This window comes from Geospiza fortis, unplaced genomic scaffold (assembly GCF_000277835.1).
Source record: "Geospiza fortis unplaced genomic scaffold, GeoFor_1.0 scaffold11, whole genome shotgun sequence".
In the NCBI taxonomy this organism is placed as follows: domain Eukaryota; kingdom Metazoa; phylum Chordata; class Aves; order Passeriformes; family Thraupidae; genus Geospiza; species Geospiza fortis.
The window spans coordinates 6,558,639-6,585,075 of record NW_005054304.1 but is presented as its reverse complement, the minus strand read 5'-3'; positions in this window follow the sequence as shown (position 1 = coordinate 6,585,075).

Below are 26,437 nucleotides of genomic sequence, written 5' to 3'. Positions count from 1 at the left end.
TTGTAATCCATCTGTCAACAATTTCACACAAGAAAAACACTAGGTAAATTTACAATTAATTAATTCACACATTTTCAGGAAATTCTCCACAGTTCTGGGGAGCATGTGCTCTCCATACCTATACTCTTCTGCATAACTCTCTTCTGGGTGGCTGGATAACAAAATGGTATGCAGCAAGTCACCTGTATCCAGGAGGATACAGGTGACATGAAAAAGCTGAGTTTTGTTTTGCTCTGACACTGTCCTTAAGGGAAGCATGCTTATGACCCCTGATTATTGTGTTCTGTGCTCCAAGTGAGAATATTAAGTTCAATGTGCTTTCATTTTAATTTCAGCTATAACAATAATCAACTGTCCTACTTTGGACCTGAATTGCCTAAAATACAAAAATGTAGACCTGACAGCTAATCAGACATCATTTCCCTGTGTCTAAACAGAAGGGAAATATTCTCTCTATGAATCACCTGCAGTGACTTTGATTTATCTTTCATTAGCTGCAAAATGACTACCTAATACCTCGCTACCAGCATAGATGGCAAATGAGACTCCCAGGAAAGCATTTATTTAGTTCACACATGACTTCACAAGGCAAAAAGTTACTATGGCTGGAAGAATGTCAAAGAAATACATCATTAAAGCCAAATTTCCAATATAATTCATTCACCAGAGGGAAGTAAAAACACCCCCCTGAATTTTACATCTTCTTATTCCTTCAAAACCATCTGCATATACCAATGATTTGGAATAAAAGGAAAGTCCACCAACAATAAGAGGGTGATGATCTTCCTGCAGGCCTTGTGGGGGCATTTAACAATTGCAACAAAACAAATTCTGATGATCACCTGATCCCAAGCTGTGCTACCTGACCCACTGCCTTTGGTGGGCCTGGCCCAAGATCTCATTAGCTATCCCTAAAACGGGCTGCCAGTCCCTTCATTCTGCATTGCTGCATTTGGCTAATCAGGCAGTAGGATCAGAGAAATCTCAGCACCAAAAAACCCCCAAAGAATGACCAATGTACCATAAAACCTTGCCCAAACAAAACCTTCCTGAAACATGCAAACCACACTTCTTTCAAGAAAGTGACAAGAATTCATGGGGGAAAAGTACATGTCCAAAAGGTTTTCAATATATTGTGTGCTACCTAATTTCCTGTACCTTGCTGATAGTGGCAATGATTTCGTAGCTAGACTTCCTAGAGTGACTAGCTAAAACAGAAGAACATGAAGCTTTTCTTGAGTGTGAGATTACTGCTCAATCTCTATTACAGAAAGTCCAAAACTATGAGGGGAAATGCTTTTATGAGCTGGATCAAAATCTTCCAGAAAGCAATCAATTTGTGTGGGCATACCCACGTGATAAAGGAGAGCAGAAATAAATCCAAAGAAACACAGAAACACTCCAAATAAAATCAACCAAACAAGAAAGCCTCAAGTAAATGCCAATGTGATTTTTTTTTTTAAGATTAACTGTGTGGAAAAGAATAGAGAAGCCTTGGACCTTTGACATTCCCACCAGTTGATTCTTTGTCGTGCTTTTGATTCTGCCTATATTCAGGCATTCAGGCACAGGCTTTTCATTTTCTGGCAAGAAACAGGACTGAATCAATCTGTAATGGCTTTCACCTTTAGTTCTCTTCCCTCCTTTCTGTAACAGCCTGCAAGCCATTGAAATTTAGTCAAGAAAATAAGTACCTGAAACATCTCTAAAATTTACCTTAAGCATGGAGAGCTCTAGCTGGGGGGTAGCACTTTTTTATTAGTAGTATTTTTTAATAGATTAGAGCCAATGCTTTTGTAGAAGAGCTATTGTATCAGTCTAGATTAATCCCATGTCTGTCCTTGAAATATTGGTACTTTCCCTCACATTTAGAAACCTCTTTTTTTATTCTGCCTTCAATCTCTCTGCAAACATTACAGCATGGCCTGCTCCTCCTGGACTTCAGCTGGCTCCTTTCCATCTCATCAGCTTAACACAAGCTGTATCTCCCCCACTGGTTTCTTCCCCCTCAAACAATTTTTTAGATACAATTTTCAGGGTGGGAGGAAGGGCCCACACACTGTCCCAAGTCACTTGGTGGATCAGAGGTGTGTGTGGGCAGATGTTTGAAGGAAGAAAGGTTTAAACCACCAAACCCTTTGGGGAGGGAAGGAAATGAAAGGTACTTTGTGAAAGAGGAAGCAGCACATCTTGAGGAACCTGACATCACATCTCAAGTTCATTTTACAAAGGGATTTTCAAGACAGTCTGGTTTCATGGATAGTGGGGAACTTGAAGGGCAGAACACCTCCCCACGCTGTTACAGTGGCAGTACTTAGCATCAATGACAGCAGTAGTCCCATCTTGAGCTATGGGACAGGGATTTCTCTAACCATGGGAACTGCAGCCATTTTTGCAGTTTGCAAATGTGCAGATAGCATGTCATACCACACACCTGGAGGATTAATTTCTCTTAGGCCATTAAATAGCAACCTCGCTTCTTTTCCTGGCTTTGCCTCTCAGCAAGCCAGTGCCAGGTTACCCCTCTCAGGGCAGTACCAGTGATGTTCTCCATTCAGCTGCACTTCCCACTCTGCCCTTTTGCTGGAGAGCCAGCCTTGCCACTGCTGTGGTTGCTGGCATCCTTTCACTCCCCTATTCTAACAGCACTTCCTGACTTCACTTCAGCTCTAGGAAAAATGCAAAAGAATTTTGTGTTCAAATGCTATCCAAATATTTATATTTTGCTTATATAGTTTAGTTAATGTGAAATCACTACTAGCTCTTTTTTTCTGTTCAAATAATGAAGTCATCCAGAATAGATTTTCTATAAAGCTTAGCTCTCATTTCCATGCCTCTGAAAAGCTGCCTTTTTAAAATGGTGCTGTTTACAGCAATCATTGGAAGCTGCACACTTTTCAGAATCCAATCTTCAGTTCCACAGAATGTTTCAATATTACTATAGCTCATGTGCCCGTGGAATAATATCACTTTTCTCCAGTGAACATACTATCAGCTATTTAGCTCTTGCAGTATTATCTCTCTATCTTTTAAGAGCCTGAAAATATCAAAACAAGGATTCCGTATCACTCATTCAGTATTGGAATAACATAATTAAAAGGCAGCACGTTGATAAGAATATAGTTTGGGGTCAGATTTGGAGGTTTTCTTTTTCCATCCCTTCTCCCTTCCTTGAGAAATTATCAGGTATCACATAGGAACAATATTACTGAAAAGACATAACAAATTTCCAGCTATGTGGTGAGATTTAGATAAGGTCAAGTGATTTACTGATTTACAATGATTTATTGATGCATTCCAAATTTCAAACTCCAGTTTTGATGGCCAGGTATGACAGCCCTGGGTTTAGTACCTGCAAAGACTGTTACTAGAAGTCCATATTTTTGTCATTCTTTTCAGAGGTTAAAGACTCTTTTTTATGTTGCCTTTCAAGTCAGATAGAGACACAGTGGAGCGTGTCCAGTAAAGGGCTAATGGGGATGATTGAAATACGCTGAGAACGTTGGGATTGCTGATGATGGAGATGAGAAAATTTAGAGGAGATATTATGTGTGTATGTACCTCGTTGAAGCAGGGAGAGGATGGCAAATGAGACAGAGACAGACTCTTCCCAATGGAACTCAATACAGCACAAGATGCAATGACCACAAATGGAAATACAGGAAATCCCTTTCAAACACAGGAAAATACTATTTTATTGTCAGGGTGATAAAATACTGGAACAGCCTGCTCAAAGAGGTTTTGGAGTCTCCAGTCCAGGAGATACCCAAAACCCAACTAGGGCAAACTCAGAAATCCTTTCCAGCCTTGGGTATTTTGCAGTTGTGACTCGTGAGCAATCACAAACTACCTGCTTCAATATTTTTTCATTATTTTTCCCCAGGAAATAAATCAGCAACAGGACACAGCAAGAGAAACAACATTTTATCCACAGAAAGAAGTATTCAAAACTAATTTCTCACAGTCAAAACCTGAAAAGTGTCTATTCTTAGAATATAAAAAGGGAAAAGACAGACTAGTCCATGAAAAGCTGCAAAAGAAGAGAGAAAACAAAAAAGATTTCATGCCATCCCTGGCAACAAAACTGACTTTGCAGACTATTTGTATGGCTGCAGAGCTATAGCTATTTGCCATTCAATTCATTCTTACCCACCATTTCCCCAACTTACATTTTACATTTTTCTCCTCATTTCAAATGCAAGAATCCCTCCAGAAAATCCTCTTTACTGAAAGCCATAGCACTCAGACCCAAGGGCCCTGTTGCCTATGGAATATTGAATGCCAGCAGGCTGTTAGACCTCACCCACACCTTTCTTGCTCTCCACAGTACCTTCAGAGCAGTTTGCAGTGTAAGCCTCAATAACAGCAGCTTTCCCCAATTTTGCCTACCTTCCTACTGAGAGATTCAAAATATATATATTAAAAAAGCAATATGCCATGCTTGTGAAAAGAAAATTATAAGTCTCTTTGAAGTAAATTAAAAAAAATACTTGAAACATCATACTTCTTTTTCCAAGCTTTGGAATAGTAACAACAGAAAATAGAGATTTTAGATATATTGGTCACTCCCCGCTAATCTGCACCTCCCTTAACTCTCACTGCAATTTCAGTTCATTTTGAAGCTGCATAGTGATTCTTATTTTCTTAGAAAGGATGTGATCCCACAGAGAGCCAGCTTTTCCCTAGCAATTTCTCTCATTCAGCATTTGCACTGGGTCAGTATTTTGACTGCCTTGCTCTTACTATATGCAAGGCAAAATTACTGAGAAGTTAGATGGCCCTCCTGGTTCTATTATTTTCAGATCCTATCATTTTTACTTTATGCTTCTGGGATTTTTATAGCCTTGGATGGTACTGAGACAGAAATAATATTTCTGTGAAAGCGAGGACCAGTTTCTTTGCTCTCCACTCACAGCTAATATTTCTTTTGTTTCAGCATTTGTGGCCCTTCCAGAATCAGATTATTAAAACCAACTGTTGTTAATTGCTTGATTCCTAGAAAACTGGAGATGTTCATAATGGTATCAACTCTTCTGCAAAGCTTATGACAATAATTCCTGTGTTAATTGGTGGAAAACTAATTGGTCTTTATAAAAGGACTCCCATTTATCTTTTGATTCGCATTGGAATAAGGTGACAAAGGCTTCTATCTGCAATCTAAATCTTGTTCTCTCTTGCAAACACAAGACCACACATCTTGTCAGCTCACACGTTGACTAATATAATTCCACACTGGCAGGTCTCCCAGACAGCACGGTAAGAAAATGTCAGCTGGTCCACTGTAATTCTGCTGAGTTAATCATCAGTTCAAAATGTCACCATCCTATTTCCTTCTTCTTTGCCTCGATTTCCTTCTCATAAAGTTTCAAATGAACTTTAAAAACTCTGAGACCACCCTTCCATTGCACCAGGGTGTAAGAAACAGTTTGGAAATGAGTAATTGAGAAGTGGAGTGAGGTGCACTGAGGTTTCATGCCAATATAAAGTAACCAGCCAAATCCTCGGTGCTGTTTAGGTTCTCATGCCACCCCAAATCTTTGCTCCCTCCCATCTGAGCTCTCAGCCCTGTAAACAGGAGACCCACATGGGCAAGGAGCTCTGCCCATGCAGAGGGCAGCACTTCACCCAGGGCATGGTTTCACTTGGGTCAATTATATTCACAATTATAGGTGATATTTTATTTCTTTTTCTTTCCCCTTTATATAACTTCAACAGTTTGACATCAAATCTTCTGGGTCGTTTCTAGAGTGGAAAATATTAAATATAAACGTGCATATGCAAAAGATTTTAAACCAACAAACCCTCAGGGAAAGAAAAAAAAGGCAGGCTGCACTATCACAGCAGGTTACTCGCCCTGGTGTGTAATTGTGTTCTTTTTTAAAACAGCCTATTTGCTTTTTTTCCAGATTACAGATCGAGAGTGATGCTTGCTAATACTTAAGCTTCCTTAAAAATATAGAGTGACAGGAGCAAAAAGTCTGCTTTTCAGGTGAGACAATATATTGAGAGGATAGCTTTCTGCTGAGATCTCAGGTCCTTCCTGCTTTTCACTCTCATTGAAATCTTAGGCCTACCACACACATTTTAGTCCTTCTATAGTTGATCTTCACATATGGATGCACAAAAGTGTAAGGCTCCTGTTTCAGCATGCTTATAAGTTAAGATACCCACGTAGAATAGATCTGACAGCACTGGGAGCCTTCCCACGTGTTTTGGTAAGAGTAGCTACATCAAATAAGGGGAAAGTTCCCTTCTCTCTCTAGACCAGACAATTCTTTTTCCCTGGGTTTCACAGACAACCAAGTTACTGAATTGCATCCTCATTCAGAGATGCTGTTGCTGCTTTTTACCTTATTATTATTATTATTTATTTTATAGTTGTTTAAGAGGCATATCTTTCATTAAATTGCCCCTGGAATCATGTAAATGTTTATTATCTACAAAAATGTGTAAAACTGCTGCCCTGTTTTCAATCTGACACTTTGAAGCTTCAGCGGTTACCTCCAAGCTGTACTTTCTCTTCCAACATTAAAATAAGCAAAGGATCCTTATTCACCTCCTGTATCCCACTCAAGGTTTCACAGACCCCCCCTTGTCACACCCTCCCCTTGCTGCCTGCTCTCCTGACCATTTTGTACCAACATGGAAGCCTGTCCATGCTCTCCTTCTATATCCCTTTTGAGATAAGGGGGGCAGACTGCACAGTCAAAATCTATGTGCACCATGGATTTAAAGAGCACATGATAAACACAGGATGATAGAATAGTTTGGGTTGGAAATAGCCTTAGAGATCACCTAGTTCCAACCTGGCTTTTAACACTGACAGGGATAGGGCATTCATAGCAACCTTTGGCAATCTGTTCCAGTCTCACCACCCTTGCAGCATTTCTTCCTAGTGTCTCATCTAAACCTACCCTCATTCAGCTTAAAACCACTGCCATTTGTCCCGTCACTACATGCCCTTGTGAAAAGTACCTCTCCAGCTTTCTTGTAGACCTCCTTTAGGTACTGGAAGGGACTCTAAGTTCTCCCAAGAGTCTCCTCTTTTCCAGGATGAAAAATTCCAACTCTTTCAGCCTGTCTGCAGAGGAAATGTGCTCCAGCTCCCTCTCTTTGTGACCCTCCTCTAGACCAGCTCCAACAGGTCCACTTTATTCCCCATTCTCTCATCAGATAATTAATTACTAACATCTGAGATCCTTTTCTGGTAAGAATATAAATTAATATTACAATCCCAAACATACTTCCTGCAGAGTAGCAACCAGCCCAGAATCTATCATTATATATGTAAGTTAAAGTTATTCCCTCTCTCAACACCCAAATACCCGTTTATCAACATTATGCTAGTAACAGTCTGCAGTAATTTGTAAGAACAGAAAGCCTAACTTTGAACAAAGCTATTTTAAAAATGCTGTAGTGGTTTTGGAAAGGAAACCTATGTTACTTTATTTTAAAGACAAATCCTGCCTATAAAGGTACAATCACCTTCACTGCTTTAGTGCCCTAAGTGTTAGAATTACCTATATCCTTGAGATCTACATCCCCAGAGAAACACAGCACTAATACAATTTTTCCTGGCTACACTTTTTACACACTTGTTTTGTTATTTACAGAAAACATAGTTAAAAATTTTAGGTGGAGAGGATAACTGTGCGGAGAAAAGAAGTCTTGCCAAACTATTCTCTAGGGTTTCAAACTGGAATTAAAATTCTAATTTAATTGCATTTTAGTAAAAAACCTACCTTGAGGACTTTCTATGCCCTGCCCCATTTCCTGCCCTCCCTTCCTTAATGCAATGGCTTGGATGTAAAATACATGAGCAGTGCAGGAGCTACAGAGGTACAAAGCTACAGGAAGGTTGGCTGATGCTTTCCAGGTGAGCTTGCAGGTCTGTGCTTGGGTTTGGCCTCTGGCAGGCACGAGTTTGGAGCCCTCAGTCTGAAAGGACAGTTTGCACAGCAGCAGAGCTCAAGGGCTCACTGTACAAAACATTCTTCTCTGGGCAGCAGACACATAGCACTTGTTTAAGAAGCAATCCTGACAACATTCAGAGGGGCAGAGCAAAGTGGAAGCAAACAATCAATATCCATTCTCAGTTAAATGGTTGTAATCCCAACTATTCCCTGGAGAAATCCCCATCTCAGGGCCAATTCCATAAACCTTTGTGCCTTTCCAACCCCCACCCCCACCCCCTTCCACCCCTAACTTATGCTGCACTCACTCACACCATTTATTGACCACAACAACAGGTTCCCAGAGAGGTGAACTCTCTAGGTAGCATTTATTTAACAGACAGATGGGAAAGCCTGTAAGGGTGGGTTCTCACAACTTCTGTTCCAGCTCAGTGCTGGAGCTGAGGCAAAAGAGATCCTGAGACAGAGCCAGAGCTGCAGCTTGGTTCATAACAGCCAGCTGAGAAAATCACATAGAATTGTAGATTCATTCTTCTAATGATCTATAGATCATTATAGATTCTACCACCTGCTTCTAGAAAAATACCTGGAAAATTTCCAAGGTGCACAGCTTGATGTGACCACCCGCACCAGAGCCCTTGCTGACATGGTTGATCTGGTACTGCTCCATGTCTGCTGCCTTGCCCAGCCCAGCTATGAGGATGGATCTGTTCATGCTTTCCCATACTTTCCAAAAACCTAACTAGCCCTGACCTGCAGCAGAACAAACCAGCACATGTGCCAGGAGACAACCCTCCTGCCTGGCAGCAGGGCTTCAGAGTGTGGCCACAACCCAAAATGTGTGTGCTGTTCAATGCCAGTGAGTGCTGTACCATCCTAGAATGGGAGAGGGGGTAGAACATGCCAATAGGTGTTGGATATTTCCTAAAGAGAAACAGATGTATGCACAAAAAGGAAAGCTGTTCAGGATAGAAAAAAAAAAACAAACAACAAACAAAAGCTAACTCCAAAGAGTTACAGAAAGATTTGATTATACTGAGTAAATGGTAAATGGTGGATAAGGTTAAGGTTGAAGAAATGTAAAGTGATGCACATAAGAAAAAGCAATCCTAACTTCATATTCACAACAACAGGATCTGAACAAACCTCTCAGAAAAGCGAATTCAGAATTAAAAGAGAGAGTTCTATTAAAACACTCAATGAGTGGCAGTTAAAGTGTCAGACAAAGCAGAGACAACAAAATAGAGAACAAAACAGAAAATATCTGTATAAATCCAAAGCGACCGGGACTTTGAATACTGCTTGAAGGTTTGGCCTCTTCCCAAATCTTAACAAATACACTGTAGAACTAGAAAGGAAAAGGAAACCAGAGCTATGATATACCTTCAAAACAAGGTACAACAGGATTGCCTACAGCTTTTCAGCCTAAAACACAAGAGGGATGATATAATACAGGTTTAAAATAAAAAATGCTATTAAAAATGAATTTGAAATACAGATGGACTTTGTTATAAGAGAAAGCCTAAAAAGCATCAAGCCACATCGCATTTGCAGGTTCAAAACAAAGAAAAACCTACAGTTCCCCATGCAACACACAGTCAAGATGTAAAGGTTATTACTAAAGGATTATGGGAATATCAAAATTTTACTCAGGTTCAAAGAGCAGTAGAACATTTTTATAGAAGGCCAATGAATTAAAAGTCATTAGATGAGAATGGCACCTTGGCTCTAAGCAATCTCTTAGTTCCAGGCTGACAGAAAGCACATCCCAGGGAAGCACCACCACTCACCCTCCACTTGCTGCTTCCCCTGGCACATGTTCCTGCCAGACCTGTTGTTTAGTCTGGCTAGGTCATTTTTTTGCTCTCAGGGAATCTGCATTACTCACTGAAGTCAGCAAAGTTCTGCAGCTTGCATTAACCAAAAGCACAGAGTGAAGAGAACTCTGTCGCTTGAGAAAAGCCTCAGTTTTTTGTGCCCCCGAAGCCAACAGGATGAAGAGCAGCTGTTTTTCTTCAGAGATTTCTGGATGGGCTACAAAGACATTCTTAGTCACAAATTCAAATTTCAGCTCCAGTTGCAAATAACTTCTATCAGGTAACAAGTAGTTAATTGATAATTCATTAATATTCATCATTCAATAAACATTGCTATTGAGTTGACAAGTTATTTCACCTCATTTCTTTCCATAGTCTGTCTTCTAGAGTTCCATAATTATAAATGACTTAGTCCTAATTATAACAGCTATTATTTGTTATTAACTGGCAATCATTTTACAAATCAGGTATTAAAGCAGCTATAAAATAACTTGTGCATATTTTATTATTCAATTTAAGATAATAACCTGTGACATTCTGTGCCTTTGCAAATGCCATCTGGAAGAGCAAGTAAATTCTCACTACATCTGACATGAAAAAATTTATAATTTTTCCAACACTTTACCTTCACTTTTAACCATCTGCAGAAAAGCCAAATATTTTATTATCTCCCCACAGACTTCAATGTGGATAAAGGTCTTGAACTAGGAGCTAGAAGTGCTGCACATAAGGGCACATAATGTCTATTACTGTAAGGTTGCCTGAAGCAAACCAAGTATGCCAAGCACTCACTGCTGGTGAGCTTTGTCTGATTTGACATGTCCACACAGTGCAATGGAAACAATTGCAGAGACCTCAGCTACTGTCTCATCCACTTCAGCTCACACCAGGGCCAGGTATTTGACTGCCACTGCCAATTTATCCCCTCTTGTCTTTCCTGTTGTCAAGAGGCTTGGACTACACGAGAATAAAAGGCAAAACCCATTTATTCCAACTCTCTCCTGATCTGTCTTTCAGCATTAAGAGAGAACACAACAACAGCTCCAAAATTTTACAGCAGATAAGAGGGAGAAATATATGACACACATCAGCTGGCTGTGCCTACGTGCAGGACAGATGTGGCCTTGGGTACCTTGTCTGCAGGGCACACCTTTATCAGTGTCCCATGCTCCTGAATGCCTGGCCTTCTTTTTCATGGAAAACCCTCACAGGAGTTCTTTCACACTTCATCTTTGTCTTCAGAATACTGGCTGAAATTTGTTTAAGCTTAGTCAAAGGGTGCACTGGGGAAGAGAACAGTTGCTGCACCTGCAGCCAGAGCTTTGTGCAAAAGCTGCTACACCCACGGTTTGGAGCCAGCTGGGTATAAGCAGACCTGTCCTCTGGGAGCTCACTGCTAACAGTGATTTGCTGCTCCTACACGCTCAAATGCCAAGTGTTATTTAGGCTTTGCACGGGAATGAAAAGAAAACAGAAAAAGGAACGGCAAAAAGTCATTTCAGGCATGTCTCCCTCTTACCATTGGGGCTGCTGCTCCTGTGGGACAGAGCCAGGCTCCTTGCCTCTCTTGGCACACCTCTCCAATACAGCTGCCTGCCCAGGAAAAGGGACTCTGTCCCTGGTGCTCAGTGCCAGCTCCCTCAGGTGCCCCCGGGTACGACACATACATGACCTCCTCACACCTCAAAGCCTCTGTCACCCCACCTATAACTCTGCCCACCTGCAGGGCAATGGCTCCACACTCATGGATCAGTGGAAAAGCCAAATACTCAACAACATGCACCAGGTATTATTAGTGTTAAATCCAGCAGGACGGGAGAAATTGCAGAGAGAACTCTTCAAAGGTCTGACTGAAGAACCACCTAGGTTAGGTTTGAGAATAGTGGGGAAACCCAAAGTGGAACATAGCAGCTATATTTCCAGTTGCCCATGTCTTTCTGAATAATACTGTTATTTATAAGCACAAATCTCTTTGGCTTTCTTGTGGCATAAGCAATAATGAAGAGAAAAGGTGTGAGGATCGGAGGTCTTTTGCTCTTTATCCTTAGAGATTTTATAATTCTATGCTGAAGTTATAAACTCAGGAGAAAAAAAAGTTGGTTTTGTGGTTTTTGTCTTTTGGGGTTTTTTTGGTGTTTTTAAAGCACCTGATGGACATGACCAAAGTTTACAGCGCGCAAAGTACCAAATCATCTTTCAGGGCAAAGAGTAAGTGACAGCAAGCCTTGCTAAGGGACCTGCCTGGTTACATGTCCTCTGGAAGCCCCAAACTGTACAAACAAAGCCCATAGTGCACAGTCCTGTATCAACTGCTGGATAATGCAGAACTTGCATCAAGTCTGCAAATAGTTTGTCCTCCCAAAATTGCAGTTGTACCTATTTAATTTATTTAATTCAATAAATTTAATTAAATAAACTAATTAATAAATTAATTTTATTAATTTATTTAATTCCAGCATCTCTAGCAGCTAAATTCCTCTTGTTCCTAGCAACCCATTCTCCAAGTTCTAATTCTCAAGAGAACTGACCTGCAAAGCCTTCTCCCAGCCAGCCTAGGCTTACTACACAACCAAAGAGGCCACAACCCTCTTTCAGAGAGCAGCAGATTCCTATCATCCCAAAGGCTGCAGGAAATGGGTCTTTCTTCAAGGCAGTGCAAGAATCAAACCAGCAGAACAGCTCCCAGAAGTCCAATAAACAAGGCTGACCTAAGGAATGCCTGCATGCCTGCGATGTCTGAGGCATTTGTATGGGTAGTTCCTTTTAATCTAAATTACAATTTATTCTAAATTGAATGTTACACAGGACATCCTTGAGTTACAAAATTACAGATTTTTATGACTAGTGTGCACACTATTTCATTACCAAGCTTCATCTTAGACATTATCAAGTCATTTTCAAGTCAAACCCACAAATTTTAAATAAATTTGGCTTTCATAGAAGTGAAAAAAAGAAGAGGCGCATTCTGTTTCATGTTAGGACTTCTGTTACAATGCATTCAGAAGGGCTCACTAAGTGCTCAGTAAATATTATAAGCATGTTGCTTGAGAAGTACATATATACATGAACATACAGCATGATTTCAGGCAACCTATTTCAAACCAGTTTATCTAAAATTGTGTTAACCATTTAGCCACCCCTCATGAATTACATATAAGAGAAACAAAACTATTGCTGAATTATGATCAACACAGAGGTTTGATTTAACAATTTATTTTCTGCAAGTTTGCTTTGCAGTGAACTCCACTTGATGTGCCAATAACCAGCACAGCTTTGTTCTGGGCATACAGAGACCTCATTCCCAGCTCCCTCACTGCCATCACTACTCCAAGATGAAAGCAGGTATTGTACCTGCAGGTCAGAGCTGGTCAGGAACCAGCAGACACATCCTCTGGGAGATCATTGCCAGCAACAAGCCATCATCCACACAACCTCAAAAGCCAAATATTACTTCAGCTTCAGCAACATCTTGAGCACCAGGAGCAAGCACAGCTGCCCAATGGATGCTGTGATGGCCATGGTAGAGCTGCTGCTTTTTGCCTAAGCCAGAGCAGAGTGCCAAGAAGCTGTGCTGGACCTTGCTGCTGCCCCCAGGAAGGACTAATGTCAGGCTGTCTCAGCAATAGCAGGACCACAGATTCTTCTGAGATTCAAGTCTGAAATTCTTTTCAGGCTTGTTAGTTGTTGAACAATGGAAAAACTCAAAGACTGAATGGAAGCAAATGTGGCTACAGCTCAGCTAGCTGGCCCACAGTCCTGGGTGCTGCATGGAAAGACTCTGATGGTCAAAACTTCCATCAACAAATAATGTGTTTTGATCACCTCCAGCACCCACTTGAAGGTTGCTATAGCAATAATGCCTTATCCCCTTTTCTCCTTCAAAGCTTCAGCAGCACAGAACAAATACTGTGCTGCCAGAGTCAGAGCTAATTCTGCAAAACTGTGCAGGAATCAAAAAGCCATTTACCTGAGCTCTTTTTTTTCCTATCACTGTTGAATTGCAAGTCAAACATTCACTAACTGTCCTTTCTCAGTCTCAGGAAACAAAAAAGCTATTGATTTTCAGCACTTTTTTTTTGTGTACTGAATTCTTGCTCCCATTAAAATGTCTCCAGAAAAGCAAAAGGTTTCCTACTGTGTTTGCATCCAGTGTGAGCTTGCATGGAAGCATTAATGAAGAGCAAGAAAAGACCAATAAATGTTGTGTGACAGGACTCGCAAAGTGTCAGCTCAAGTGGCTTCTGTTTCTTCTGCCTTATCCCAGAAGATGGAGCCAAATGACAAAGTGTCTGTGGCCCTGACAGGCTGCACGTAGGCGCTACTGAACAAAACCTTTTCCAGTGAAAGTAAGGTTAGTCTCACTCAAGGGCTCCCATTGCCAAGGTTGGCTGGGAAGGCAGGTTTCTTGCAGATATTTTTTTTTGCATGTCACAACTGTTCTGTAGCTCTTTGAAATGAAGGGAAGCCAAGTAGGTCAAGGTCAGAAGCCTACCTTTTCAGAAAGCTAAATGAAAGGCAAAAAACCCCTCACCAAACCTCTCCACAGACAAAAAGAAAGTTTATTTGCAACAAGCAGCATCATACACCTATTTGGTAGTCTCAAAAAATAGGTTTGAGAGTCTAAGATATTACTCACCCTTGGCTTGCATGTTATTTACAGTAACAAAAAGCTTATAAGGAAAGCTGGAAGGAAGAGCTCCCTGTAAATATGTTGGAAATGAGAAGCATGCCCTGTCCTCACATTTTGTGATTCCCTGCTGGAAGCAATGAAGAAAGTCATATTGCAAGAGCAGCCTGGCTGCAGCAGCATTTAGGATTAAGATAAATCATTCAGAAGTCATTCAAAATGCATCTTTCACTTTGTAAAACATGAGGCAACCTTGTTCCTGAGGGTAAGCAGGAAGGGATGAGCTGAGACTGGGCTGGGAAGCCAAGAGATGGTGTTCCATAACAAGACATTTTCTGAATACCTTCGACAGATCACTGGAGAGCAGAAATGTTCTGTTTGGCTGGGAAGTCATATAAGGTTCAGCCTGAGGCCCAGCTTTCCTCAAGGATGGCTTGTTATCAAATTCCCTGATCCCAGCCTGGACCCTAATGGCCAGTTCAACCCTGAATAGATTCTGCTTTTTAGGGTATAATGTTGGTCTTGTTATAATGACACTGGGCCAAGCTCTCTGTCATGTAGAAACAGATCCTCTCACCTCCAATGATGAGAACACCAAGTTATTCAGAGGTGAGGACCTCCTGGGGAACTGCAGAGAAAGAACATCTAAGTCTCTGTGACTGGCCAATGGCAGACAAAATAGGATTGCAGTCTGCCAGTAACACATGGTAGGAAAAGGACAACCCTAAATAAACACCCCAACATTGATTTTCCTCCATTTTGCTGCAGCTGTGAAGCATGAAAAAAAGGCTCCAGCTGCATAGCAGTATAAGGCATAGTCAGGTAAACAATACCTAGAAATTTGATAGTTAACATAAATATTGTAATTACTACATGTTGGATTTCAATTTGTAAATCAGCTCTGATTCAGCTGCATCAGTTCTGATTTCTCCTTTGAGTTGGATCCTATGACAGAATCTGAAGAACAGGACAATCTAAAGAAATCATTTGTGTTGGTTAGACAAGAGAAGGCTTTGATTCAATTGCATATTCATGCTCTCATTTTGGGTTTATGCTACATGGAAAGTAGAAAGCCTTTAAATAAAGAAAAAATTGTTTTTTAAAAGGTGAGCACAGCATCATATACACTTTGGGAACAAATGTGAAGTATCAAATGAGCCAAGCCTTGCACAGGCATAAGGATGTTGATAAACCCAGAAGAAGGGCAGAGGGAATCCCTTAAGTCCAAAGAGGTATTTAAAAACCCCAAAAGCATGGGAGGGACACTGAGGACAGAGGAAACTGAAACAAGGCCAAGAATGCCTGTCAGTTTTTTCATCTGTTGTATATTGGAAGAGATGCAGAAGTAAAAGATCCTGTAGGAAGCAATTGCAACTGAACTCATGGAATACACAAAGAAACACATTCATTGCTTAGGGAGTTTCCAGAAGTGCGCTGTGACCAGGTTCGGCTTTCACACTGCATTTTGCTTGGGCAGATGAGATTTTTAGACAGCCTAAATCTCAGGTACTATGCAAATAAAACCGTGGACGTTTCAGGCATGACAAAACACAGGGGAGGAAATGACAGAGGAATTCAAAACGTAGGGTCTGGTTTGCTCTAGACCCTCTACCAAGCTGATAGATGTATTTGTTCATCAGCTTTATGGCCTCAATACTGCAGATTCTCACACCCCACAGCTGGGACCAGAGTTTCACAACTATAGTCCTCCCCCCTTTTAGAATATGAAAGATGGAGAATGCCTTTCAGAGAGGATTACTATCTGTAATATCATCTTTTTGCCAAAACAAGAGTTAAGCTCTTAAAACCTCTTGGCCCTTTCTATGAGGCAATACTGGCCAAGGACTTAAAATTATATCAGAAGAAGACTGCATGTTTTAAAGAGAACCCAAACCCCACAATTTAGATTGAAAAATCAATGATCACACAACTTGGCTAGTCCAATAGTTAGTTAACTACAGGGTTAAACTCATGTCTCTGAGTTTCTAAATTTCACTCTCTACACTCTAAATTTCAATTTCCAACTACTGGATTTTGTTATTTCCTAGGGTCAAGCTCAAAGCTGTCAATTATCAATGTTTTTGTTCCCCTTAGAGGTAATTATAGCCTACGAGGAAGTTGCTCATTTATCTTTGCTTTGATGAGACAAATGAGAGAGAGCTCCTGGAGTCTCTCTGTATAATGCATATTTTTACAGCTCATTTAACGATGTGTGTTTTCTTCAAACACCCTCCACCCTCACAACACTCTCCTAGAAGCCTGAAGGCTGGAATGGGACTCTGTAGAGGTGTTCCAGATGGGCCCAAGCGTGGAACCAGTGGTGTCTTACATACACAGAGGTACTGTCACAAAGTCTAGGAGACTGTTCACAAAATAAAATCAAATATACTTTTACCCAGAAGACCTCTTTAGCTCTACTGGCAGAATATAGCATGACTATCTGAAAGATAACTGGGTGAACAATATGATTTTATGTACAGTTATTTTAAAGCAAAATTGTCCTGTCACAGGAAGGATTCCAGTTCAGCTCTTTCAAATTGTCAGAGGGAGATTTTGAAGGAGAAATGCTTGACATTCAGGATGAAAAAAGAATCTAACAACTTTGGATCAGTAGCAAGAGCACAGTGCCCCTTCACAGCCTCTCCTGCAGAGTTTTGGGTGCCATGCACCTTTATCCTCAAGAAAAGGAGAAGGTAATAAAAGCACATTAAACCTGCTCTTGGTAAATATCACCTCCTTTGAATGGACGCAATGCCTTATGAATTTCTAAATGAAGGCTCACACAGCACATGTTATCTGGCCACTGAAGTCTGCCCACAGCTGGTGCTGCTGATAACTAATGGTGTATGGGGAAAGTGAGGCTTGAGAGAGCCTTACAAAGAAGATGTTCAGTATAAGAACCCTTCGAGTTGAGATCCACATCTGGAGCAGCCAGAGCATGTCAAAAGTCACTGAAGGATCAGGAACTGCATTTGACACATCCCACCACTCCCTGCTTCAATTTTGCAGGCCAGATTATCTGGATATAGACTAGGAAGGAATTTCAGCTTCAGTTCTTATCTAAAGCTTTCGATACACTTTTTAATGGCAAGATAAAAATGCCTAGCACACAAAGTGATTCTTTTCTGTCAGATCTGGGAATTAGTGATAAATTCTGATGCAACACCGTAAATAACTCTTTCCATTTAATGATGCTGAGCATGCTAGGCTATGTCAATCATCCCTTGGAAATGAAGAGGAGATGTGATTTGAAATGGCAAGCTGTGTGTGTCTAATCAATAATCTCATTATGTGTCAAGCAAACCAAATTTGATTATCACAGAGCAGCTACAGTCCTCCTTAGCGCAGTTGCAACTCAGTTGCCATTCAAACTCCCAGTCTCAAATTCCACAGGTGAAACTGGTAGTTTATTTATCTTCCAAATGTGGAGATATCTAGAAGGTCTGTGAGGTAACAGTCCCAGACTACTGTAAACCACAGGAGAGTCCAACCTCTAGTGGGGAAAAAAGAGGCAAAACCACCTGTGTTTGCTTCTCTTAAAAACCTCCTAACTTTCTACCATTCCTTGAGACCTCACTTCTCCAAGCCCCTCAGTGTGTCCTTCCTTGCACCTTCTTTCACCTTTGAAATACAAGTAGCTCCAGACTTTGGGAGACTCTTCACTTGACCTGTAAAACCAGCAGGATTGTTCAACCCTTCTAGTTTTGTTCTCCTGAGCTCCACATAGCACACTCCATCTCATGGATTATCCCTTTTCACAGATCCATCCACAAAGGATCATATTCTGACCCTGCATCATAAGGGATCTGCACAGGAGCAAGCTCTAAATCAAAGGATGACATAAGAACCAGTATGAGATCCAAGTATATCCCTACAGAGGAACTGCAAAAATTAATGACATCAGTCAGACCACTCTCCTCTTTCTTTGGTTTGCTCCCCTCATTCACAGGACCATGAGCTGCAAGCTCTGTTCTGCTTTGTTGCCATCTCCATGTATGAAAATGGCACTGGAGGCCTTTATTAGGTGTAGATTTATCAGATGTGTGCACACCATTGTGAGCTCTCCATACACAAGGAGAGCTCAGATTCAGGATTCCACGCGCCAGTGCAAAACCAGATTTTGCTGCAAGCTACCATTTCAAAGGGTTATTTACTCTAAGTGTGGTGAGTCACCCTGGAACAGGTTGTCCACAGAAACTGTGGCTGCTCCATCACTGCAAGGGTTCAAGGCCAGCTTGGGTGAGGTTTTTGATCAGCCTGGTCTAGTGGAAGACATCCCTGCCCGTGGCTGGGGAGTAGGATCTAAACGGTCTCTGAGTCTCTTCCAACCCCAACCAGTCTATCAGTTTATGATTTGTGTTGAATAAATATTAAAAATAATGCTACAAATTCCACAAAACAGTATGCCCATATCTAGCTCCAGCCTGGTTTCAGTAAACACATGAACTCTTTGGAAGCAATACTAGAATTCTTTATCTCCTCTTCTGTAGTGGCAACATGGTGAGAGATTTGTGAAAATCAAGGGATAAAAAAGGCTCATTTACATTTCAGAGACTCCGGCTGGAAGTGTTTCCTGTCTGCTTAACAAAAACACTGTTTATAACCCCGAGATTAAGTTTTCTTTCGCCCTATATAAAGCATTTAAAAAGCTCTGACCTTTATTTACTAAATTATTCTTCTAATTAACACTGAATGCTTTTGCCCTAGATAAAGTGTTGTTTATTGGATCAGACTAAAATTTTAAGATATGGTGACTAACTGTACTTTGGGGTATAATAAATCAGTGCCTTTTCAGTCATAGGTAGTGGAAAAAGTGCTCCATGTGGTGCTTTTGTGAGCATCAGTTTACTGGCAATCCTGTAAAGCATCTGCCTTGGATCGTCGTACCATGGAGCTGAGAGCCAGATTTGACATGTTAGCCACACACACAGGGGATGAGGTTTCTCCAGGAGCTGCAGTCCAAGCTGGGCACCTACAGACAAGCTCCAAACCACCCAAGATGCAGCAGCCTTCTCTGTCCTTTCCCTTTGCAAAACTAGTGGTGAATATGGCTGAAACAGGAGCTTGTGGCACCCTGTTGGGCATGCAGCCAGCCTGCAACAAGGACATGCAAGCTCCCCTTGTCAGAGCCCTCACATGCAAGTCTCAGAATGGCAGATCTGTTTGTGGTGGGTTGACAGACACAGTAACCTTTGATCCTTGTCTCCACTTGTTGAGCTATCTCATGGTCCCAGCACCCCTCCCAGCACAGCCAGAAGGCAGGGACAATTTGTGGAAGCAACTGAGCTGTGGTAGGGCCACAGTTATAATTCTCCTGTGACTCAAGGCATATTTCACTCCTGCTGCCATATGATTTTTAAAGATCTCCTATCCCCCAGGAAATATATCAGGTGGTTTTTTTCCTTCATCCAAATGGGCATTTTCTCTTATTACTTTCTGAAGTAAAGCTTGAGCTTATTTCAGCTCCTGAAGGGACCAGCTGCCCTCAGGAAAGCAGGCAGTTCACTCATTTTCTCGCTGTGGAAGGTGATGGCTGCTTTTGTAATGAGTGGTATACAGAAGGGGCAGGATCTGTTTGTTACTTCATTCCACAGCTTTTGCCATAATCCCCACTGAATTCTGAGCATGTCTCCTTTATCCCTTGTCTTCTTTTCTTTCCTAACAACCTGGTTCTAACAATCATAAGCAAAACCCAGAAGACCTGAGCAGAATTACATTGTTGTGATCCCAGTTTGGTGACATTGCCCCAGACAACACACTCTGGTTTGAGATAGGTAAGAGCTTAGGAAGTTAAACCTGTGTTGTGCACAATTCAAGGATCATCAGTCCTTGCTGTGTTTTTCACATCAAAACACAGGTATTGATTTTAAAAAGACTTTTCACAGTGCACTCCCCAAAGAGCAGCCTTCAGAACACCACCCTTGCTTCCTTTGCTGGGTATGGAAAAGAAGGCAAGACCAGACTGCTGTGAAGCAGACAAGAGTTTTCCTACTGACACCAATAGGTATCTAGCCTTTAAGTATCTTACTGTTTCTCTATTCTTTCTTGTCTAGCTACTGCAAGCACCAATACCATTTTAATTTGGACTGCAATACATAAAACTGTCTTTTCAAGGACTGCTAACATCAGCTACTTTTTCCAAGCAATGACCCCTACTGACAGGCATGTTTGATAATTAAAATTTTTCCTAATGTGCCTGGAAATTTTGCCTGATTAAACCTTTTTTCAGAGTCAGACTGAGTCTTCTAAGGAATCAAAAGGAACAGAAGTTGCATTTTCCTCATGCTGAGTTCATTACAAAGGTCTTCATTTAGCAAAGTGCCTTCCAGCTTGGAGCGTATGAGTAAGCCCACTGAGACTAAAAGGATTATTTTAAGCTGGTAAAGCATGTTCTTATGTATCTTGCTGAAATTTAAATGAACCATGTGATAGAGAAGGACGCAGGGAAAGTCCAGTTTGATCAGGTGGAATGGAAGGTGCAGCCAGACTCAAATGATGAAGTTCAGCCTGTATGGTATGATCACATGAGGGAGGCATGCCACTCTCAGAGGAAGCCAAGCTGGAAAGCACACGTCTGCCAGCATGCAGGGTCACATGCCCTGGGAGGGCGTGGCCCTTTTTTTGGAACAGTGTTAAGTGCCTTCCAGAGAAAAGCTGGCTTGGGTGATTCTTCTGTGCCATGCAGTATAAAAAGCCTGGGCAAGTTTTTTATGCATCAGCCAACCCAACCCTTATTCTGTCCCCTTACTTTGTTTCCTTCATTGACAAGGCACCTTTCCAGTAAGGTTGCACAGAACCTCTGGCAAGTCCCCACAACAACCCAAACTTCAGTTCTGTAGCATGCTCACCTCAAACCAGAAAATTCAGAATAACCTGCTACCCTGCTGCACTACTCCCCAAGCTCTGATCCTGTCAGCATTCTCCTGCTGTGCCTCAGCAAAAGCAGATGAGGACATGGCTGTGGAGTATCTGATGAATGCCCAGGGGCTAAAGAAGTTTTGCTAATGATTCATTAGCACATTTCTCTTAAGTCAGGTGAAGTGTGTGAGAAATGCAGCTCTTCAAGTTGGGGTTCTCTGGAGTGCCAGTGGTCAGTATAATGTCTGACATCACTTCCCAAACTGGAAGAAGAATTTAGATTCTGGTTTTCCAGAAAAAAATCCAACATGGAATGAGAAGATTTCCAATCTTTTGCATTTTTTTCTATGAAGTCTTTCATATCCTATGCTCAGGTCTGTCAAAAGGGTGTTGGCAACCCAGACATCCAATGGGATATGTAACTTATCTAACCTTTCATACCCTTCTAAATTTAAGAATTCTATTCTCTTTAATGCCAACTCTGGTAGATTCAAGTGGGAACTAATGCATGTTCTGAGACATTTTCATAAAGAACATTGCAGGTATAAGGTTTATATACAATTGTATTCTGTACAGTGAGGAAATGGATAATCCTATTCATCTAGCTTTGCCTTATCAACTTAAATAGGTTCTCACGTACCAGGCATCTTCAGTAATTGAATAGTGAAATTGCAAAGTGCATACATTATTAATGCTTCTAGGAATAGAGCTAGCACTTCATAAAAGAGAGGGAGTAAGATTTCAAGGTGGTGGCACAACTTGCTTTTAACAGCAGTGAAAAAAACACATCAAGGAATCCAAATACACCACTGAATAAGAGAAGCAGCAAGATAAGCTACTTAGAATATGGAAATATCCAAAGCACAGCCCAAGAAAGAAGCCAGACATTTTGTAGAAGGCGCCATAGTTACAGCTAAACAAAATATACAGTACACCCAGAGGCATGAATGAGAGATTCTCACTAGGACATCCTACCTCCAGCCCAAGATGTTCAGTTGAGTTACACCGGCTAAATCCCACACTCACAAAACCTCACTTCTGCACAGAGCAGTTGCACCCCAGTGCAAGGCAAAATTTCTCAGAAGTGGGCATCAGGCTTGTTATTGTGACAATGAAAAGAAGCTGGTGCATCTTGATAACTCCTTATTGAATTCTTAGAGTAACTGGAGTGACTGATTTCTCTTACGAGGAGTCCAGGGAAAGGGCATCTTTTACATTATGATCTTTCTAACAACAAACAACCCAGTAATTCACCCTGTATTTTACATCCAGCTAACAATGTCACCAAATGTTGTTTTGCTCTGCCATGCAAGGATCTCTAAGTCACCTAAAAGTGCCATGTTCTACCTCCATATTAAGTATTTTCCTAGTATTTTATTCTAGGATATTCACTTATTTGGAAAAATAAAAGACTTTACCCGAGAGCTGGGTTAAGTGCACTCAGAACACACTACATTTTATGCTATAATACTAGAATCCACATTTGAACAGGTAAGGAAGTTTAAAACCACAAGCTCAGTCTCCTGTGGGTAGGTCCCATTAATACCTTTCAGCACTGTTAAATACCATTGTAATAATTTGGTGTTTGTTGAAGGTGCATGGAAAACAAAACACCAGCCAAACGAGTTGTTCAGTGAGCAATGAAACCAGGGAATGTGGGTCTCCTGCACCTCTAAGATGGGTGCTCCAGAACATTACCTCCTGAACATCCCTATACCTTTTTTTCTCTTGGACAAAGAAGTCTGGCAGAAGCTATGGTATGCTGTGGCTAATCTAGAGCAAAATTCATGCAGATAATGCTACTCAGTACAAGGAAGACAGCAACAGAGCTGGCTACTGTCCAACAAGATTTAAGGGTTAAATTTAGTTAATTTAATGCCCTCAGCAAGGGCATTAATCTGTATAGCTCACCTCCTCCATCCACCAGTTTTCAGGAATACCATAAGAACACAATGGCCTTAAATATCCATTTTTCCAGGAGATTTTAAAATTATTGAAATAATTTTCTTATGATTCTTAGGGAAGAACCCCCAGCAAACAGATTTTTAACAAGTCAGGACTAAAGAACTAGATACCAGCTACCTGAGAGCCTGGAAATCATAATCTTCTACAAATTAACTCATCTTCCCTTCATCATCTATTAATAGACACGTATGTACACATGCACACACACATTTGCTTCTAGTGGAATTTTTGATACCTTTTCATTGCTGATATAATATGAAATCTTCCATTTGTTTATGGCTTAAAAGTTGCTTGTAAGGTGAAGAACTACTTGCCTTTCCATAACAGAAAAATATTATTGAGGTGAGGAACACAAAAAATAATTAATGCACTTAGAAAATGATACCCGTGTCAGTTTTCTCTTCTAGAAGAGACGAAACTCAGTTAAACAAAAAGGTTCATTGATTTCAGACTTACTTTTTTCATTTTTGTGATTGGATTTGGGGTTGGGAGAAAGAGTCCTGAGAGGCTGAGGGAGGGAATAAAAACTCAAGACATAAAAACAGAAACAGGAGAAAAGAAAGCTAGGTGCATTACCAGAGCATGTAAGACATGGAATGATTAAGTGGGAGAAAAATTAGAAGGGACAGGCAGCCTCTATTAAGAGTCCAGACTTGGAGGACAGCTCTGAGGCTGATTAGGAAAGAACTGAAGGACACCAGAGGAGATGGTTCTAAGCTCCTGATTTTCTGTAGGAAATTACTGATAAGTGATGTGTCGCCACACTGCCTCCCACCTCGCCACAGGGTGCAAAGAGCCTCCAGAGGGGTCTCTCCCCTTGGTAGGAGGGAATGGATGATCTGTGTTGTAGGTTACCTTCACTATCTCAAAGCTAAGTCTCACGTATTTTTAGGAAGAACCACCAATTCCTTTATTTGGCCCTTCACATTCCATGTCACATTCACTTTCCCAAAACTGAAAGGTGTTGCCACTTCTCAGGAAAGGGGATCACTCTTTGAAGTTCTCAGCAGTGCACAGGTTGAAGCCATGAAGAAGGAACCAGAATTTTGTTGCCTGAGTGTACCAATATGATCCACATGGCACAATTTTCCAAAGCATTTACTTGCTTAAGGATCTTCAAGCAAATAGATCCTGGTGAATCTAAATTCTACTGACAAATCTAAATTCTGATAAATCTAAATCCTACTGAAGATTCGTATTACACTGAAGGATGTCTTTAAAAATTGCTTTTTCATTTCAGGTAGTGATTGAAACATGGGCTAGCATAGAAAGATGGCTGGGAATATAATAGGTTTTCCAAAGCATCCTACCCACTTCTGTGCTTTCATTTATGCCTTCAGCCATTTTCTGCATCCTTTATTTACAATCTTTTACTCCATACTCCTTACTAGCTGAGGTGGACCTTGTAACTCTTTACTGTCAGGGTCAAATACAATTTATCTGTATGGCAAACTTTGGTTTGATTATTATTTTTTGGGTTTTTTTGGTGCTGGTTGAATGTAAAGTTTTAAAGAAGATGAATGGAGCAGAGCTTGACATGCCAATACATGACAGCTGGTTCCTGGTAAAACATTCCATCAGGTCCTTGATTGTGCCCATTGGCAAAGATAAAGAGACAGCAATGAATTTCCAAAACATATCACATGGATTTAAAACCATGGAATTCCCTCTACTGCTGCATACTCAGAACTCAATGGACATGCAGGTATGTAAATTATTTTCCCTGACAGGCTTGTGAAACAAGCAGTAATCCCTGAAATGCTCCAGCACTGTACCTACATGGCTCCCACTGCAGAAGACAGCCAAGAACATACTGTACAGCACCTTCCTACAAGCCAGTTTATTTATAGCATAATTGGCAGAGCACAGGTACTGAGAGAATACAAATGAAGCATATGGAAATCACTTTCTCCCCCCAGACCCAAAGGCCTCTCTGCAGCCACAGAGGTGTGTGCAATACAATAGAATCAGCCAGCTGGGATGATCCGCTTGAGTTCACAGGCAGCAGTTCCCATCAGAGCATTAAGATGATAACAGGGGAGAAATTCTGAATAACAGACAAGCTACACAAGAGCAGCAACAACACTACTAAAAATATTTTTCAATAGACATAGGACTTGCTATCCATGGCCCTAGGACTCTCTTGTAGTTTATAAGAAGGGTTTAGCTCGTGTTTAAGCCTAAATTCTTCAATTTTGTCCCAAAGGCAAAGGAGCTGGTCACAATCATGAGAGTTTAATTAACAGTGGAGATCTGATGCCAAGATTTTGTATGGCATTCATAACAGCACTCAGTTCTAGTGAATTTTCCTTCTCTTGCTAGAGCTGATAAACCCATAACAATGGACCATAAAAATGAGTGAGCCTCCTTCCTCAGCTAGTCTGGCATTTACATACAGCTGCAAAGATAGATAGCAAGAAGGTTTAGACCCAGCTGGCAGAAATGTCAAGTCTTTCAGCTCTGTATCTCTATTACATCAAATACAAACAGCATTAGCTCCTAGCTGTGCCAGTCCTTGGAAAAAATGCAAGTGTTTGGGTGAACAAAGATTGGGTAAATCTAAGCCTGGACATGGCTGGAGAAATTACAAGGAAGCAGGAGAAAATGTGGAGCCAGAAATAACTTTAAAAGGTTTGCTTTCACCATGTATCACAAGCTATCAGGAGATAAATCTTGTTTTACATGTGTCTGATCTTAAGATTGCTAGAAGCTGCTTTCTGAGCTCTTTATTGATGAGTCCTTCTCCTAACTACAGAGGACCAAGGCAAGACACCCATCCTCAAACAGAAATGGGCAAGAAAATCTCCCCACTTCTTGTCTAAGATTAGTTTAAAACCAAATATTACTGTGATGCTTCTTCCCTCACAGCCCCTGGAATCAACACCTTCCTATAGTAAATGTCCCCCAAACCAGTTCAACGTTAGACATTTCATAATAACCAAATATCTATTTTTGCCTTCACATTTGAAAACAGAATATGTAACTTTTAAGAATTCATTTAGGCCAAAACACCTTCAATATTTAACAATACAAGCTGAATTTTTCTTCTTTTGATTTGCTTGTAGTGACTTCTGACTCAATACAGAAACCAAGGGAAGGTACCAGTCCCAGGGACAGTTCTTCCTTTGGGGGAGCACTTTGCCCTGCTTGATCAGAGCAGTTGTGCTACCTAAAGAATTAACACTGATTCTTCATGTGCCCACTGTCAGGATAGCAACCTGCTGTAAACAAAGAGTTTTCTTGACAGTTTGTTAATA